This window comes from Notolepis coatsorum (assembly GCF_963971535.1).
Source record: "Notolepis coatsorum genome assembly, chromosome: 2".
Classification (NCBI taxonomy): Eukaryota; Metazoa; Chordata; class Actinopteri; order Aulopiformes; family Paralepididae; genus Notolepis; species Notolepis coatsorum.
The window spans coordinates 40,358,023-40,376,585 of NC_140166.1; positions in this window are offsets into that span (position 1 = coordinate 40,358,023).

The following is an 18,563-nucleotide window of genomic DNA, read 5'->3' on the forward strand; positions in this document are numbered from 1 at the left end:
AAAACGTCTCTTATACCAAAACAGTCTCCTCTTATACCAAAACAGTCTCCTCTTATACCAAAACGTCTCTTATACCGAAACAGTCTCCTCTTATACCAAAACAGTCTCCTCTTATACCAAAACAGTCTCCTCTTATACCAAAACAGTTTCCTCTTATACCAAAACAGTCTCCTCTTATACCAAAACAGTCTCCTCTTATACCAAAACAGTCTCCTCTTATACCAAAACGTCTCTTATACCAAAACAGTCTCCTCTTATACCAAAACGTCTCTTATACCGAAACAGTCTCCTCTTATACCAAAACAGTCTCCTCTTATACCAAAACAGTCTCCTCTTATACCAAAACAGTTTCCTCTTATACCAAAACAGTCTCCTCTTATACCAAAACAGTCTCCTCTTATACCAAAACAGTCTCCTCTTATACCAAAACAGTTTCCTCTTATACCAAAACAGTCTCCTCTTATACCAAAACAGTCTCCTCTTATACCAAAACAGTCTCCTCTTATACCAAAACAGTCTCCTCTTATACCAAAACAGTCTCCTCTTATACCAAAACAGCCTCCTCTTATACCAAAACAGTCTCCTCTTATACCAAAACAGCCTCCTCTTATACCAAAACAGTCTCCTCTTATACCAAAACAGTCTCCTCTTATACCAAAACAGTCTCCTCTTATACCAAAACAGTCTCCTCTTATACCAAAACAGTTTCCTCTTATACCAAAACAGTCTCCTCTTATACCAAAACAGTTTCCTCTTAAACCAAAACAGTTTCCTCTTATACCAAAACAGTCTCCTCTTATACCAAAACAGTCTCCTCTTATACCAAAACAGTTTCCTCTTATACCAAAACAGTCTCCTCTTATACCAAAACAGTCTCCTCTTATACCAAAACGTCTCTTATACCAAAACAGTTTCCTCTTATACCAAAACAGTCTCCTCTTAAACCAAAACAGTCTCCTCTTATACCAAAACAGTCTCCTCTTATACCAAAACAGTCTCCTCTTATACCAAAACAGTCTCCTCTTATACCAAAACAGTCTCCTCTTATACCAAAACAGTTTCCTCTTATACCAAAACAGTTTCCTCTTATACCAAAACAGTCTCCTCTTATACCAAAACAGTTTCCTCTTATACCAAAACAGTCTCCTCTTATACCAAAACAGTCTCCTCTTATACCAAAACAGTTTCCTCTTATACCAAAACAGTCTCCTCTTATACCAAAACAGTCTCCTCTTATACCAAAACTCCTCTTATACCAAAACAGTCTCCTCTTATACCAAAACAGTCTCCTCTTATACCAAAACAGTCTCCTCTTATACCAAAACAGTCTCCTCTTATACCAAAACAGTTTCCTCTTATACCAAAACAGTCTCCTCTTATACCAAAACAGCCTCCTCTTATACCAAAACAGTCTCCTCTTATACCAAAACAGTCTCCTCTTATACCAAAACAGTCTCCTCTTATACCAAAACAGTCTCCTCTTATACCAAAACAGTCTCCTCTTATACCAAAACAGTTTCCTCTTATACCAAAACAGTCTCCTCTTATACCAAAACAGTCTCTTCTTATACCAAAACAGTCTCCTCTTATACCAAAACAGTCTCCTCTTATACCAAAACAGTCTCCTCTTATACCAAAACAGTTTCCTCTTATACCAAAACAGTCTCCTCTTATACCAAAACAGTCTCCTCTTATACCAAAACGTCTCTTATACCAAAACAGTCTCCTCTTATACCAAAACAGTTTCCTCTTATACCAAAACAGTCTCCTCTTATACCAAAACAGTTTCCTCTTATACCAAAACAGTCTCCTCTTATACCAAAACAGCCTCCTCTTATACCAAAACGTCTCTTATACCAAAACAGTCTCCTCTTATACCAAAACAGCCTCCTCTTATACCAAAACGTCTCTTATACCAAAACAGTCTCCTCTTATACCAAAACAGCCTCCTCTTATACCAAAACAGTCTCCTCTTATACCAAAACAGCCTCCTCTTATACCAAAACGTCTCTTATACCAAAACAGTCTCCTCTTATACCAAAACAGTCTCCTCTTATACCAAAACGTCTCTTATACCGAAACAGTCTCCTCTTATACCAAAACAGTCTCCTCTTATACCAAAACAGTCTCCTCTTATACCAAAACAGTTTCCTCTTATACCAAAACAGTCTCCTCTTATACCAAAACAGTCTCCTCTTATACCAAAACAGTCTCCTCTTATACCAAAACGTCTCTTATACCAAAACAGTCTCCTCTTATACCAAAACGTCTCTTATACCGAAACAGTCTCCTCTTATACCAAAACAGTCTCCTCTTATACCAAAACAGTCTCCTCTTATACCAAAACAGTTTCCTCTTATACCAAAACAGTCTCCTCTTATACCAAAACAGTCTCCTCTTATACCAAAACAGTTTCCTCTTATACCAAAACAGTCTCCTCTTATACCAAAACAGCCTCCTCTTATACCAAAACAGTCTCCTCTTATACCAAAACAGTCCCCTCTTATACCAAAACAGTCTCCTCTTATACCAAAACAGTCTCCTCTTATACCAAAACAGTCTCCTCTTATACCAAAACAGTTTCCTCTTATACCAAAACAGTCTCCTCTTATACCAAAACAGTCTCTTCTTATACCAAAACAGTCTCCTCTTATACCAAAACAGTCTCCTCTTATACCAAAACAGTCTCCTCTTATACCAAAACAGTTTCCTCTTATACCAAAACAGTCTCCTCTTATACCAAAACAGTCTCCTCTTATACCAAAACGTCTCTTATACCAAAACAGTCTCCTCTTATACCAAAACAGTTTCCTCTTATACCAAAACAGTCTCCTCTTATACCAAAACAGTTTCCTCTTATACCAAAACAGTCTCCTCTTATACCAAAACAGCCTCCTCTTATACCAAAACGTCTCTTATACCAAAACAGTCTCCTCTTATACCAAAACAGCCTCCTCTTATACCAAAACGTCTCTTATACCAAAACAGTCTCCTCTTATACCAAAACAGCCTCCTCTTATACCAAAACAGTCTCCTCTTATACCAAAACAGCCTCCTCTTATACCAAAACGTCTCTTATACCAAAACAGTCTCCTCTTATACCAAAACAGTCTCCTCTTATACCAAAACGTCTCTTATACCGAAACAGTCTCCTCTTATACCAAAACAGTCTCCTCTTATACCAAAACAGTCTCCTCTTATACCAAAACAGTTTCCTCTTATACCAAAACAGTCTCCTCTTATACCAAAACAGTCTCCTCTTATACCAAAACAGTCTCCTCTTATACCAAAACGTCTCTTATACCAAAACAGTCTCCTCTTATACCAAAACGTCTCTTATACCGAAACAGTCTCCTCTTATACCAAAACAGTCTCCTCTTATACCAAAACAGTCTCCTCTTATACCAAAACAGTTTCCTCTTATACCAAAACAGTCTCCTCTTATACCAAAACAGTCTCCTCTTATACCAAAACAGTCTCCTCTTATACCAAAACAGTTTCCTCTTATACCAAAACAGTCTCCTCTTATACCAAAACAGTCTCCTCTTATACCAAAACAGTCTCCTCTTATACCAAAACAGTCTCCTCTTATACCAAAACAGTCTCCTCTTATACCAAAACAGCCTCCTCTTATACCAAAACAGTCTCCTCTTATACCAAAACAGCCTCCTCTTATACCAAAACAGTCTCCTCTTATACCAAAACAGTCTCCTCTTATACCAAAACAGTCTCCTCTTATACCAAAACAGTCTCCTCTTATACCAAAACAGTTTCCTCTTATACCAAAACAGTCTCCTCTTATACCAAAACAGTTTCCTCTTAAACCAAAACAGTTTCCTCTTATACCAAAACAGTCTCCTCTTATACCAAAACAGTCTCCTCTTATACCAAAACAGTTTCCTCTTATACCAAAACAGTCTCCTCTTATACCAAAACAGTCTCCTCTTATACCAAAACGTCTCTTATACCAAAACAGTTTCCTCTTATACCAAAACAGTCTCCTCTTAAACCAAAACAGTCTCCTCTTATACCAAAACAGTCTCCTCTTATACCAAAACAGTCTCCTCTTATACCAAAACAGTCTCCTCTTATACCAAAACAGTCTCCTCTTATACCAAAACAGTTTCCTCTTATACCAAAACAGTTTCCTCTTATACCAAAACAGTCTCCTCTTATACCAACACAGCCTCCTCTTATACCAAAACAGTTTCCTCTTATACCAAAACAGTCTCGTCTTATACCAAAACAGCCTCCTCTTATACCAAAACAGTCTCCTCTTATACCAAAACAGTCTCCTCTTATACCAAAACGTCTCTTATACCAAAACAGTCTCCTCTTATACCAAAACAGTTTCCTCTTATACCAAAACAGTCTCCTCTTATACCAAAACAGTCTCCTCTTATACCAAAACAGTCTCCTCTTATACCAAAACAGTCTCCTCTTATACCAAAACAGTCTCCTCTTATACCAAAACGTCTCTTATACCAAAACAGTCTCCTCTTATACCAAAACAGTTTCCTCTTACACCAAAACAGTCTCCTCTTATACCAAAACAGTCTCCTCTTATACCAAAACAGTCTCCTCTTATACCAAAACAGTTTCCTCTTATACCAAAACAGTCTCCTCTTATACCAAAACAGCCTCCTCTTATACCAAAACAGTCTCCTCTTATACCAAAACAGTCTCCTCTTATACCAAAACAGTCTCCTCTTATACCAAAACAGCCTCCTCTTATACCAAAACAGTCTCCTCTTATACCAAAACAGCCTCCTCTTATACCAAAACAGTCTCCTCTTATACCAAAACAGCCTCCTCTTATACCAAAACAGTCTCCTCTTATACCAAAACAGTCTCCTCTTATACCAAAACAGTCTCCTCTTATACCAAAACGTCTCTTATACCGAAACAGTCTCCTCTTATACCAAAACAGTCTCCTCTTATACCAAAACAGTCTCCTCTTATACCAAAACAGTCTCCTCTTATACCAAAACAGTTTCCTCTTATACCAAAACAGTCTCCTCTTATACCAAAACGTATCTTATACCAAAACAGTCTCCTCTTATACCAAAACAGTCTCCTCTTATACCAAAACGTCTCTTATACCAAAACAGTTTCCTATTATACCAAAACAGTCTCCTCTTATACCAAAACGTCTCTTATACCAAAACAGTTTCCTCTTATACCAAAACAGTCTCCTCTTATACCCAAACGTCTCTTATACCAAAACAGTTTCCTCTTATACCAAAACAGTCTCCTCTTAAACCAAAACAGTCTCCTCTTATACCAAAACGTCTCTTATACCAAAACAGTCTCCTCTTATACCAAAACGTCTCTTATACCGAAACAGTCTCCTCTTATACCAAAACAGTCTCCTCTTATACCAAAACAGTCTCCTCTTATACCAAAACAGTATCCTCTTATACCAAAACAGTTTCATCTTAAACCAAAACAGTCTCCTCTTATACCAAAACAGTTTCCTCTTATACCAAAACAGTCTCCTCTTATACCAAAACAGCCTCCTCTTATACCAAAACGTCTCTTATACCAAAACAGTTTCCTCTTATACCAAAACAGTCTCCTCTTATACCAAAACAGCCTCCTCTTATACCAAAACGTCTCTTATACCAAAACAGTCTCCTCTTATACCAAAACAGCCTCCTCTTATACCAAAACAGTCTCCTCTTATACCAAAACAGCCTCCTCTTATACCAAAACGTCTCTTATACCAAAACAGTCTCCTCTTATACCAAAACAGTCTCCTCTTATACCAAAACGTCTCTTATACCGAAACAGTCTCCTCTTATACCAAAACAGTCTCCTCTTATACCAAAACAGTCTCCTCTTATACCAAAACAGTTTCCTCTTATACCAAAACAGTCTCCTCTTATACCAAAACAGTCTCCTCTTATACCAAAACAGTCTCCTCTTATACCAAAACGTCTCTTATACCAAAACAGTCTCCTCTTATACCAAAACGTCTCTTATACCGAAACAGTCTCCTCTTATACCAAAACAGTCTCCTCTTATACCAAAACAGTCTCCTCTTATACCAAAACAGTTTCCTCTTATACCAAAACAGTCTCCTCTTATACCAAAACAGTCTCCTCTTATACCAAAACAGTCTCCTCTTATACCAAAACAGTTTCCTCTTATACCAAAACAGTCTCCTCTTATACCAAAACAGTCTCCTCTTATACCAAAACAGTCTCCTCTTATACCAAAACAGTCTCCTCTTATACCAAAACAGCCTCCTCTTATACCAAAACAGTCTCCTCTTATACCAAAACAGCCTCCTCTTATACCAAAACAGTCTCCTCTTATACCAAAACAGTCTCCTCTTATACCAAAACAGTCTCCTCTTATACCAAAACAGTCTCCTCTTATACCAAAACAGTTTCCTCTTATACCAAAACAGTCTCCTCTTATACCAAAACAGTTTCCTCTTAAACCAAAACAGTTTCCTCTTATACCAAAACAGTCTCCTCTTATACCAAAACAGTCTCCTCTTATACCAAAACAGTTTCCTCTTATACCAAAACAGTCTCCTCTTATACCAAAACAGTCTCCTCTTATACCAAAACGTCTCTTATACCAAAACAGTTTCCTCTTATACCAAAACAGTCTCCTCTTAAACCAAAACAGTCTCCTCTTATACCAAAACAGTCTCCTCTTATACCAAAACAGTCTCCTCTTATACCAAAACAGTCTCCTCTTATACCAAAACAGTCTCCTCTTATACCAAAACAGTTTCCTCTTATACCAAAACAGTTTCCTCTTATACCAAAACAGTCTCCTCTTATACCAAAACAGTTTCCTCTTATACCAAAACAGTCTCCTCTTATACCAAAACAGTCTCCTCTTATACCAAAACAGTTTCCTCTTATACCAAAACAGTCTCCTCTTATACCAAAACAGTCTCCTCTTATACCAAAACTCCTCTTATACCAAAACAGTCTCCTCTTATACCAAAACAGTCTCCTCTTATACCAAAACAGTCTCCTCTTATACCAAAACAGTCTCCTCTTATACCAAAACAGTTTCCTCTTATACCAAAACAGTCTCCTCTTATACCAAAACAGCCTCCTCTTATACCAAAACAGTCTCCTCTTATACCAAAACAGTCTCCTCTTATACCAAAACAGTCTCCTCTTATACCAAAACAGTCTCCTCTTATACCAAAACAGTCTCCTCTTATACCAAAACAGTTTCCTCTTATACCAAAACAGTCTCCTCTTATACCAAAACAGTCTCTTCTTATACCAAAACAGTCTCCTCTTATACCAAAACAGTCTCCTCTTATACCAAAACAGTCTCCTCTTATACCAAAACAGTTTCCTCTTATACCAAAACAGTCTCCTCTTATACCAAAACAGTCTCCTCTTATACCAAAACGTCTCTTATACCAAAACAGTCTCCTCTTATACCAAAACAGTTTCCTCTTATACCAAAACAGTCTCCTCTTATACCAAAACAGTTTCCTCTTATACCAAAACAGTCTCCTCTTATACCAAAACAGCCTCCTCTTATACCAAAACGTCTCTTATACCAAAACAGTCTCCTCTTATACCAAAACAGCCTCCTCTTATACCAAAACGTCTCTTATACCAAAACAGTCTCCTCTTATACCAAAACAGCCTCCTCTTATACCAAAACAGTCTCCTCTTATACCAAAACAGCCTCCTCTTATACCAAAACGTCTCTTATACCAAAACAGTCTCCTCTTATACCAAAACAGTCTCCTCTTATACCAAAACGTCTCTTATACCGAAACAGTCTCCTCTTATACCAAAACAGTCTCCTCTTATACCAAAACAGTCTCCTCTTATACCAAAACAGTTTCCTCTTATACCAAAACAGTCTCCTCTTATACCAAAACAGTCTCCTCTTATACCAAAACAGTCTCCTCTTATACCAAAACGTCTCTTATACCAAAACAGTCTCCTCTTATACCAAAACGTCTCTTATACCGAAACAGTCTCCTCTTATACCAAAACAGTCTCCTCTTATACCAAAACAGTCTCCTCTTATACCAAAACAGTTTCCTCTTATACCAAAACAGTCTCCTCTTATACCAAAACAGTCTCCTCTTATACCAAAACAGTCTCCTCTTATACCAAAACAGTTTCCTCTTATACCAAAACAGTCTCCTCTTATACCAAAACAGTCTCCTCTTATACCAAAACAGTCTCCTCTTATACCAAAACAGTCTCCTCTTATACCAAAACAGTCTCCTCTTATACCAAAACAGCCTCCTCTTATACCAAAACAGTCTCCTCTTATACCAAAACAGCCTCCTCTTATACCAAAACAGTCTCCTCTTATACCAAAACAGTCTCCTCTTATACCAAAACAGTCTCCTCTTATACCAAAACAGTCTCCTCTTATACCAAAACAGTTTCCTCTTATACCAAAACAGTCTCCTCTTATACCAAAACAGTTTCCTCTTAAACCAAAACAGTTTCCTCTTATACCAAAACAGTCTCCTCTTATACCAAAACAGTCTCCTCTTATACCAAAACAGTTTCCTCTTATACCAAAACAGTCTCCTCTTATACCAAAACAGTCTCCTCTTATACCAAAACGTCTCTTATACCAAAACAGTTTCCTCTTATACCAAAACAGTCTCCTCTTAAACCAAAACAGTCTCCTCTTATACCAAAACAGTCTCCTCTTATACCAAAACAGTCTCCTCTTATACCAAAACAGTCTCCTCTTATACCAAAACAGTCTCCTCTTATACCAAAACAGTTTCCTCTTATACCAAAACAGTTTCCTCTTATACCAAAACAGTCTCCTCTTATACCAAAACAGTTTCCTCTTATACCAAAACAGTCTCCTCTTATACCAAAACAGTCTCCTCTTATACCAAAACAGTTTCCTCTTATACCAAAACAGTCTCCTCTTATACCAAAACAGTCTCCTCTTATACCAAAACTCCTCTTATACCAAAACAGTCTCCTCTTATACCAAAACAGTCTCCTCTTATACCAAAACAGTCTCCTCTTATACCAAAACAGTTTCCTCTTATACCAAAACAGTCTCCTCTTATACCAAAACAGCCTCCTCTTATACCAAAACAGTCTCCTCTTATACCAAAACAGTCTCCTCTTATACCAAAACAGTCTCCTCTTATACCAAAACAGTCTCCTCTTATACCAAAACAGTCTCCTCTTATACCAAAACAGTCTCCTCTTATACCAAAACAGTTTCCTCTTATACCAAAACAGTCTCCTCTTATACCAAAACAGTCTCTTCTTATACCAAAACAGTCTCCTCTTATACCAAAACAGTCTCCTCTTATACCAAAACAGTCTCCTCTTATACCAAAACAGTTTCCTCTTATACCAAAACAGTCTCCTCTTATACCAAAACAGTCTCCTCTTATACCAAAACGTCTCTTATACCAAAACAGTCTCCTCTTATACCAAAACAGTTTCCTCTTATACCAAAACAGTCTCCTCTTATACCAAAACAGTCTCCTCTTATACCAAAACAGTCTCCTCTTATACCAAAACAGTCTCCTCTTATACCAAAACAGTCTCCTCTTATACCAAAACGTCTCTTATACCAAAACAGTCTCCTCTTATACCAAAACAGTTTCCTCTTACACCAAAACAGTCTCCTCTTATACCAAAACAGTCTCCTCTTATACCAAAACAGTCTCCTCTTATACCAAAACAGTTTCCTCTTATACCAAAACAGTCTCCTCTTATACCAAAACGTATCTTATACCAAAACAGTCTCCTCTTATACCAAAACAGTCTCCTCTTATACCAAAACGTCTCTTATACCAAAACAGTTTCCTCTTATACCAAAACAGTCTCCTCTTATACCAAAACGTCTCTTATACCAAAACAGTTTCCTCTTATACCAAAACAGTCTCCTCTTATACCAAAACGTCTCTTATACCAAAACAGTTTCCTCTTATACCAAAACAGTCTCCTCTTAAACCAAAACAGTCTCCTCTTATACCAAAACGTCTCTTATACCAAAACAGTCTCCTCTTATACCAAAACGTCTCTTATACCGAAACAGTCTCCTCTTATACCAAAACAGTCTCCTCTTATACCAAAACAGTCTCCTCTTATACCAAAACAGTATCCTCTTATACCAAAACAGTTTCATCTTAAACCAAAACAGTCTCCTCTTATACCAAAACAGTTTCCTCTTATACCAAAACAGTCTCTTATACCAAAACAGTTTCCTCTTAAACCAAAACAGTCTCCTCTTATACCAAAACAGTCTCCTCTTATACCAAAACAGTTTCCTCTTATACCAAAACAGTTTCCTCTTATACCAAAACAGTCTCTTATACCAAAACAGTTTCCTCTTAAACCAAAACAGTCTCCTCTTATACCAAAACAGTCTCCTCTTATACCAAAACAGTTTCCTCTTAAACCAAAACAGTCTCCTCTTATACCAAAACAGTTTCCTCTTATACCAAAACGTCTCTTATACCAAAACAGTTTCCTCTTAAACCAAAACAGTCTCCTCTTATACCAAAACAGTCTCCTCTTATACCAAAACAGTCTCCTCTTATACCAAAACAGTTTCCTCTTATACCAAAACAGTCTCCTCTTATACCAAAACAGTCTCCTCTTATACCAAAACAGTCTCCTCTTATACCAAAACAGTTTCCTCTTATACCAAAACAGTCTCCTCTTATACCAAAACAGTCTCCTCTTATACCAAAACAGTCTCCTCTTATACCAAAACAGTTTCCTCTTATACCAAAACAGTCTCCTCTTATACCAAAACGTCTCTTATACCAAAACAGCCTCCTCTTATACCAAAACAGTCTCCTCTTATACCAAAACAGTCTCCTCTTATACCAAAACAGTCTCCTCTTATACCAAAACAGTCTCCTCTTATACCAAAACAGTTTCCTCTTAAACCAAAACAGTCTCCTCTTATACCAAAACAGTTTCTTCTTATACCAAAACAGTCTCCTCTTATACCAAAACAGTTTCCTCTTATACCAAAACAGTCTCCTCTTATACCAAAACAGTTTCCTCTTATACCAAAACAGTTTCCTCTTATACCAAAACAGTCTCCTCTTATACCAAAACAGTTTCCTCTTATACCAAAACAGTCTCCTCTTATACCAAAACAGTTTCCTCTTATACCAAAACAGTCTCCTCTTATACCAAAACAGTCTCCTCTTATACCAAAACAGTCTCCTCTTATACCAAAACAGTCTCCTCTTATACCAAAACAGTCTCCTCTTATACCAAAACAGTCTCCTCTTATACCAAAACAGTCTCCTCTTATACCAAAACAGCCTCCTCTTATACCAAAACAGTCTCCTCTTATACCAAAACAGTTTCCTCTTATACCAAAACAGTCTCCTCTTATACCAAAACGTCTCTTATACCAAAACAGTCTCCTCTTATACCAAAACGTCTCTTATACCAAAACAGTCTCCTCTTATACCAAAACAGTCTCCTCTTATACCAAAACAGTCTCCTCTTATACCAAAACAGTTTCCTCTTATACCAAAACAGTTTCCTCTTATACCAAAACAGTCTCCTCTTATACCAAAACAGTCTCCTCTTATACCAAAACAGTCTCCTCTTATACCAAAACAGCCTCCTCTTATACCAAAACAGTCTCCTCTTATACCAAAACAGCCTCCTCTTATACCAAAACGTTAGGTTATGACTATAACCAAGTTCTGTTAGTTAGGGGCGATGCTTGGCATCACTACTGCACTATCTCGCGTACGTGCACGCGTACTGAATAAACCACAAATGTACCTCTAATACCAGTATTAGTCTGACCACACCCCTCATCAGCTTACCTTCATAAGCAGGTGTGTGGTCACCTGCTCTCCTCCTTCCCAAGCTTTCACCACAAGGTGAGGACAAGGGCTGCAGCGGTCGCCTGATGCCAAGCATCGCCCCTAACTAACAGAACTTAGTTATAGTCATAACCTAACGTTCTGTATCGTTAGTGGCTTAGCTTGGCATCACTACTGCACAAGGGAGGCCAAGCGGAGCCACTTGGCTGACAAATACACCCCGCTGACAGCCCCCCAAAACCATCAGAACAGGGAGGGCCGAGCCCCCCCGACCCCCCCTAATGGAGGGTAGCCCCCCTATTAGGGACGTCACGGGAGGGCGACGGACCCGACCGTGCGAAGAGGCACTCAAGCAACTCAACGCACAGGGTGAGCAGACCGTGGCTTGACCCCACGACTACACACACGCACAACCCGCATGCCACCCGGGAACGAACGGAGGAACAACCTCGTTACTGCCCCCAGAATCACGGGGTCAAGGGCAAACCCAACCCCGTGGCAAGGCCGTAGCAGCGGAGCACGAAGGAAGACCCAGACCCACCAAAAGGACTGGACTCCCTAGAATGGGGGCCCGGAGAAGTCCATGATGCCAGCATCAAGACCCCACCAGGTGGGCACGTAGTGCCCCGCCCCCCACATCGCCAGCGTATTCGGACAAAGGCCCCTCAGTTACTGCACCTGGTATTCCCAGGCGGAACCAACCAGGCCAGAACCTGCCCAGCTTCCGAGATCGGACGAGATCGGGCGTGTTCAGGTCGGTATGGCCGTAAGCCGAGCGGGCCCCGTCCCCCCAATAGTACACCGCCTGGCACACTGACCCTGCAGAACAGGCAGTCAGCATGGCCGTAAGCACACAAAAAAGGTTAACCAACGGAAGCAGGCAGCGCACCGGGGAAAAAAACCAGGCAACAGGCTGTTAACCCTAGCCTGGAGACTGCGGACGAGACAGGCGCCAGAGGGGACAGCTGAACACAGCCGCCCCGGCGGAAGGAGCGTAAGCTGGCGGTGTTGCATGACCAAGCCTCCATTTAACAACCCCCACCCAGAGGGGTCGAGGCAGAGAAGGCTGACACGATTGGCAGACGTCATGAACGTGCAGGGGCACCCTCAAACGGTGAACCCGGGAGTTGACACTGCTCCAACACACCAGGGAATCAACCACCTCGGTGGTACCCAATGCGGTGGTTGTTCCTATAACCCCTCAAGAAAAAACTCCAAAACACACCTGCGGGTATACACCGGCTATACCGCAGTACAAGTGTTTCAGTTTCCAAAAAGGGTTAACCCAGGCCTACGGGTCGCAAACATCACTTCGGACCGGGCCTGGCGGTACGGGAAGCACAGGGTCACCAGAGGAGGTCAAAAAACCCACCCCCACAGGCCCCTCTTCGCCATGCGTGAGAGAGGAGCGAAAAATAATGGAGAACCAGCCCCTAAGCACACCGTACCTGGTATTCCCCGGCGGTCTCCCAACCAAGTACTAACCAGGACCAACCTGTGTAGCGGCCGAGATCCGACGAGATCGAGCGCGTACAGAATGGCATGGCTGTAAGCCATGACGACAGTGCTGAGTAAAAACATACCCAACCAGGGTCTCCATAGCGCTTAACCCTGTGACACCCAGACCGACCTGGCATTTTTCCCCCTGAAAAAAGCCCAAGTCCCTCAGGGTACCAGAACAGCAGATCTGCATTCCCGGCGGACAACGGGTTCAACTGATCTGGACCAGCGTGACCAGAACCAGTCCCGTGCCCTAACCACGCCGACATGCCTACTCCAGGAGAAGGGCAGATATGCGTGTTGATCTTAACATGAAAAGAAGGCGCCACCCAGACGTTCGGACGAACCGCGCCTGGTGGCCCACCCCAAGGGCGTGAGACCCCACTACATATGTTCAGATCCATCCCGTCATCATCCCCCAGACATGAACGAGAATCCGTCGACAACCCACCCAGGTCATGGGATGTGGTCGTCGGAAGAGGAAAAACCCCCATCTCAGTTGCTTTATAAAAACGCTGTTTCAACCACAAGCAACCAAGGCGTGCCAGTCAATCGCCTGTTTACAGCGAGCTAGCACTATACGTGCGTCGGGACACACCCCCATCAATGAACAGGCTATTTAGACCTGTCATTGAATCCCCAAGGCGCCCAGGGGAACGACAAGAGGGGTGTGACACTCCCTAACTCCAACACTTCTGGAATAGAAAGAAGGAAGCATCAACAGTATGTATCCCAGTCTACACAGCCGGGGTAAAAAATGTTCACATTTTTACATCCCACCACCCTCCCATAGGAAAGAGACGGGGATCCCCAGAGAGACTTCCCACGCGAGCTGTACAGATTGAAAAGAATATATTGCACCTTGAGCCATGTAAAAAACTGGGTTTAGGGCCTCCGGGGAAGAGGCACTGAACCCATACACACTCAATAAACGAATTGAATCGAATATACATACAATAGAAAAGGACCCTTCTAGAGGGTCCACTCACTTTGACAATCTGAGGAGGAAGGCTCTGTACTCTGATGGAGGCTTCCTCACATGGAAGAAGGAGTCCGAACTCACAGAAGGCCTGAATAGGCGCTTGGTGAGGAGGAGCCCTGACCACCCCCCCTGAAAACAGATCCATCACATGGACCTGAACAGCACACGGAAGTCCTACCAACAGAGACGCGCACGGTGACGTACTCTATGGCAGGGGAATTCCTGCGGTGCACACGCCCAATATACCAGGCCGTGGGACCAGGAACTCCCTCCCCCCCCCCCCCCCCCCGTAACGTGCCGAACCGCCACGTGACGGGAACCTTGAAGGACAGGGGGTGTACCCCTGACCGACAGAACAATGGGGAGAGGAAAGGTTACCAGTTCACCCCTTTACGACCCCACACCCATGATACGACGTAACGACAAAAAGAGAATATGACACAGTCATAGTCAGCTCTATGAAGCGTTTCACAGCTCCACACAGCGCATGAGCTAACCTGCTATCTGATTTTTACTAAGGAAAAACACAGAATAGAGAGGGCTCTAAGAACCCCGGTCCAACATACACATGTGCTTCTGTGGCCAGTACAACCCAGTTGTAGGTCACATGACACACACAACCCATCATCACCTACAAAAAATGGCAAAAACACTCAACAGAGGAACGCCGTTTTTTCCACAATGAGAGAATACATCATTCTTGATTAGTATCGACCACAGGCCTTGCTAAGCACACATGACAGCAACCAAACCAATTTCCCTTTAGGAAATAAGTTTCTCCAGCAGATTTAGCACAACCTCAGCAATCAAGCTAAGAGTTACATCGTATCCCTACCACACAAAAGACACAATTAATGCACAACATGTCTGATAGGAGGTGATAAAGTCCCCAGGGAACCGGGGGGGAAAAACACAATCCTCCTATTTTACCCTCAATACGGCCAGTTAAAACAGGAAAACCTGTTAATGTGTGAACTCACTGTTCATTGTCATTACAGTCTGAGAAAGAACATTCTTTTACTCACTTGTCACCAAGCATAGCTTCATAGGTTAGTTGCCTTAGTAGTGAGTACACGGTACACATAAACACCATGATGTTTCTCACACAACAACCAGATCAATACATCACGATCTGCACGGAGAAGCTAACTGCCAGTGACAAAAACAGCTCACACATAACCCGCAACGTATCCCAAATGCATTGCAACAACACACGTTTTGGGAAAAAACACCGTTATTCACAATACATTTAGCAAGTAAAACCAGAAGACGTGTTATGAGGTCTGGCCAACCCCGTACCTACCCGGAACGCAGATCAGCGAAGTGCAGTCACAAGACACCGTAGAACACAGCCGTCCTGTGTTGTTCGATCCGGGCAGCGTCGCCGCTCCAACCAGTCGCTACAGTCCTCTTTGTTGACGCAATCCCCGTCCAGGTTCAGGGCAGGGTCGACGAACATCCCCTGTCAAGGATGACGTCGTGGTCAAGAGTGTAAAACATGTTAAAATCAAAGCACGTTCAACAGAATAGCATCAAGCTAACGGCTGCTCCAACCGTTCGGGTGCTATTGCTTCCGCCCGCGAGACGCCGATCTAACGACGCACGCGATCAGAAGCGAGCTCCCGGCGGCGCGCGAGAAGCTAAGCTACCCCGCGCCAGGCCACTGACCGGCTAACCGTAAGCTATGAACATGTAAACAATGACATAACACTCACCCAGACAGGCCGCCGTTCTGAACCTCTCCTCACTTTTTAAGAGAAAAGAGAAAACAAGACGTCAACACCGCTTCACAACGGTGACATTACCACGTCCGGCGGAATCAGCACAGTACCAACTGGCCTGTATAGCTGACTTTGAACATGAATCTGCCGCTATCGCACATTACATGCACATATCCCCTCGTGAAGGAATACTCTCATTTGGATATGAAAGATGGGGTCTTAACACGGTGACAGAGAGAATCCACTCGTCCAGAACACACAGGGATCACCAGTGTCAATGGTCGCGGCCCACTATAGTTAAACTATAATGGTCTTCAGACCAAGGTCTTCTGTCGCCTAGGTGGCTAAACAAAGGACCCTAGCCTGGGGCCGGTTTCCATAAACTTTGTCAAGTAGCCCCCATAGCACTAACAGACAAGTGGAGCCCGCCAGCAAACACTACTCACCCAACCTGGAACGCACCGCTTCTCACAACAGCGGCATGTCCGACAGTTCAGCTGTGGCCTGACAGGTTTCACCCCAACAAACACAGCAAGGAACTGCAGTTGAGAAGCATGCAGCGGCGTGCTCCCAATACGAAAACCGGTGGAGGGTTTTTAGAATGATCATCATCTTCCAGACACTCCAGTACGAAGACAATATCGCCGTATTTTCTCGAAAAACAGTGAGAGAGAAAATAAAGATATGATGTCAACGTATCCTTGTTTCCCAAAGCTGTTCCTAATCCAATTTCTTCCATCATGGTGTCAAGTGTGGGGATCTACCGAGGCACCTCTTCCTTGTGGTGAAAGCGAGAAGGAGGAGAGCAGGTGACCACACACCTGCTTATGAAGGTAAGCTGATGAGGGGTGTGGTCAGACTAATACTGGTATTAGAGGTACATTTGTGGTTTATTCAGTACGCGTGCACGTACGCGAGATAGTGCAGTAGTGATGCCAAGCTAAGCCACTAACGATACAGAACAGTCTCCTCTTATACCAAAACAGTCTCCTCTTATACCAAAACAGTCTCCTCTTATACCAAAACAGTTTCCTCTTATACCAAAACAGTCTCCTCTTATACCAAAACAGTTTCCTCTTAAACCAAAACAGTCTCCTCTTATACCAAAACAGTCTCCTCTTATACCAAAACGTCTCTTATACCAAAACAGTCTCCTCTTATACCAAAACAGTTTCCTCTTATACCAAAACAGTTTCCTCTTATACCAAAACAGTCTCCTCTTATACCAAAACAGTCTCCTCTTATACCAAAACAGTCTCCTCTTATACCAAAACAGTCTCCTCTTATACCAAAACAGTCTCCTCTTATACCAAAACAGTTTCCTCTTATACCAAAACAGTCTCCTCTTATACCAAAACAGTCTCCTCTTATACCAAAACAGTCTCTTATACCAAAACAGTTTCCTCTTATACCAAACAGTCTCCTCTTATACCAAAACAGTCTCCTCTTATACCAAAACAGTCTCTTATACCAAAACAGTCTCCTCTTATACCAATACAGCCTCTTATACCAAAACAGTCTCCTCTTATACCAAAACAGTCTCCTCTTATACCAAAACAGTCTCCTCTTATACCAAAACAGTCTCCTCTTATACCAAAACAGTTTCCTCTTATACCAAAACAGTCTCCTCTTATACCAAAACAGCCTCCTCTTATACCAAAACAGTCTCCTCTTATACCAAAACAGTCTCCTCTTATACCAAAACAGTCTCCTCTTATACCAAAACAGTCTCCTCTTATACCAAAACAGTCTCCTCTTATACCAAAACAGTTTCCTCTTATACCAAAACAGTCTCCTCTTAAACCAAAACAGTCTCCTCTTATACCAAAACAGTCTCCTCTTATACCAAAACAGTCTCCTCTTATACCAAAACAGTTTCCTCTTATACCAAAACAGTTTCCTCTTATACCAAAACAGTCTCCTCTTATACCAAAACAGTTTCCTCTTATACCAAAACAGTCTCCTCTTATACCAAAACAGTCTCCTCTTATACCAAAACAGTCTCCTCTTATACCAAAACAGTTTCCTCTTATACCAAAACAGTCTCCTCTTATACCAAAACAGTCTCCTCTTATACCAAAACAGTCTCCTCTTATACCAAAACAGTTTCCTCTTATACCAAAACAGTTTCCTCTTATACCAAAACAGTCTCCTCTTATACCAAAACAGTCTCCTCTTATACCAAAACAGTCTCTTATACCAAAACAGTTTCCTCTTATACCAAACAGTCTCCTCTTATACCAAAACAGTCTCCTCTTATACCAAAACAGTCTCTTATACCAAAACAGTCTCCTCTTATACCAATACAGCCTCTTATACCAAAACAGTCTCCTCTTATACCAAAACAGTCTCCTCTTATACCAAAACAGTCTCCTCTTATACCAAAACAGTTTCCTCTTATACCAAAACAGTTTCCTCTTATACCAAAACAGTCTCCTCTTATACCAAAACAGCCTCCTCTTATACCAAAACAGTCTCCTCTTATACCAAAACAGTCTCCTCTTATACCAAAACAGTCTCCTCTTATACCAAAACAGTCTCCTCTTATACCAAAACAGCC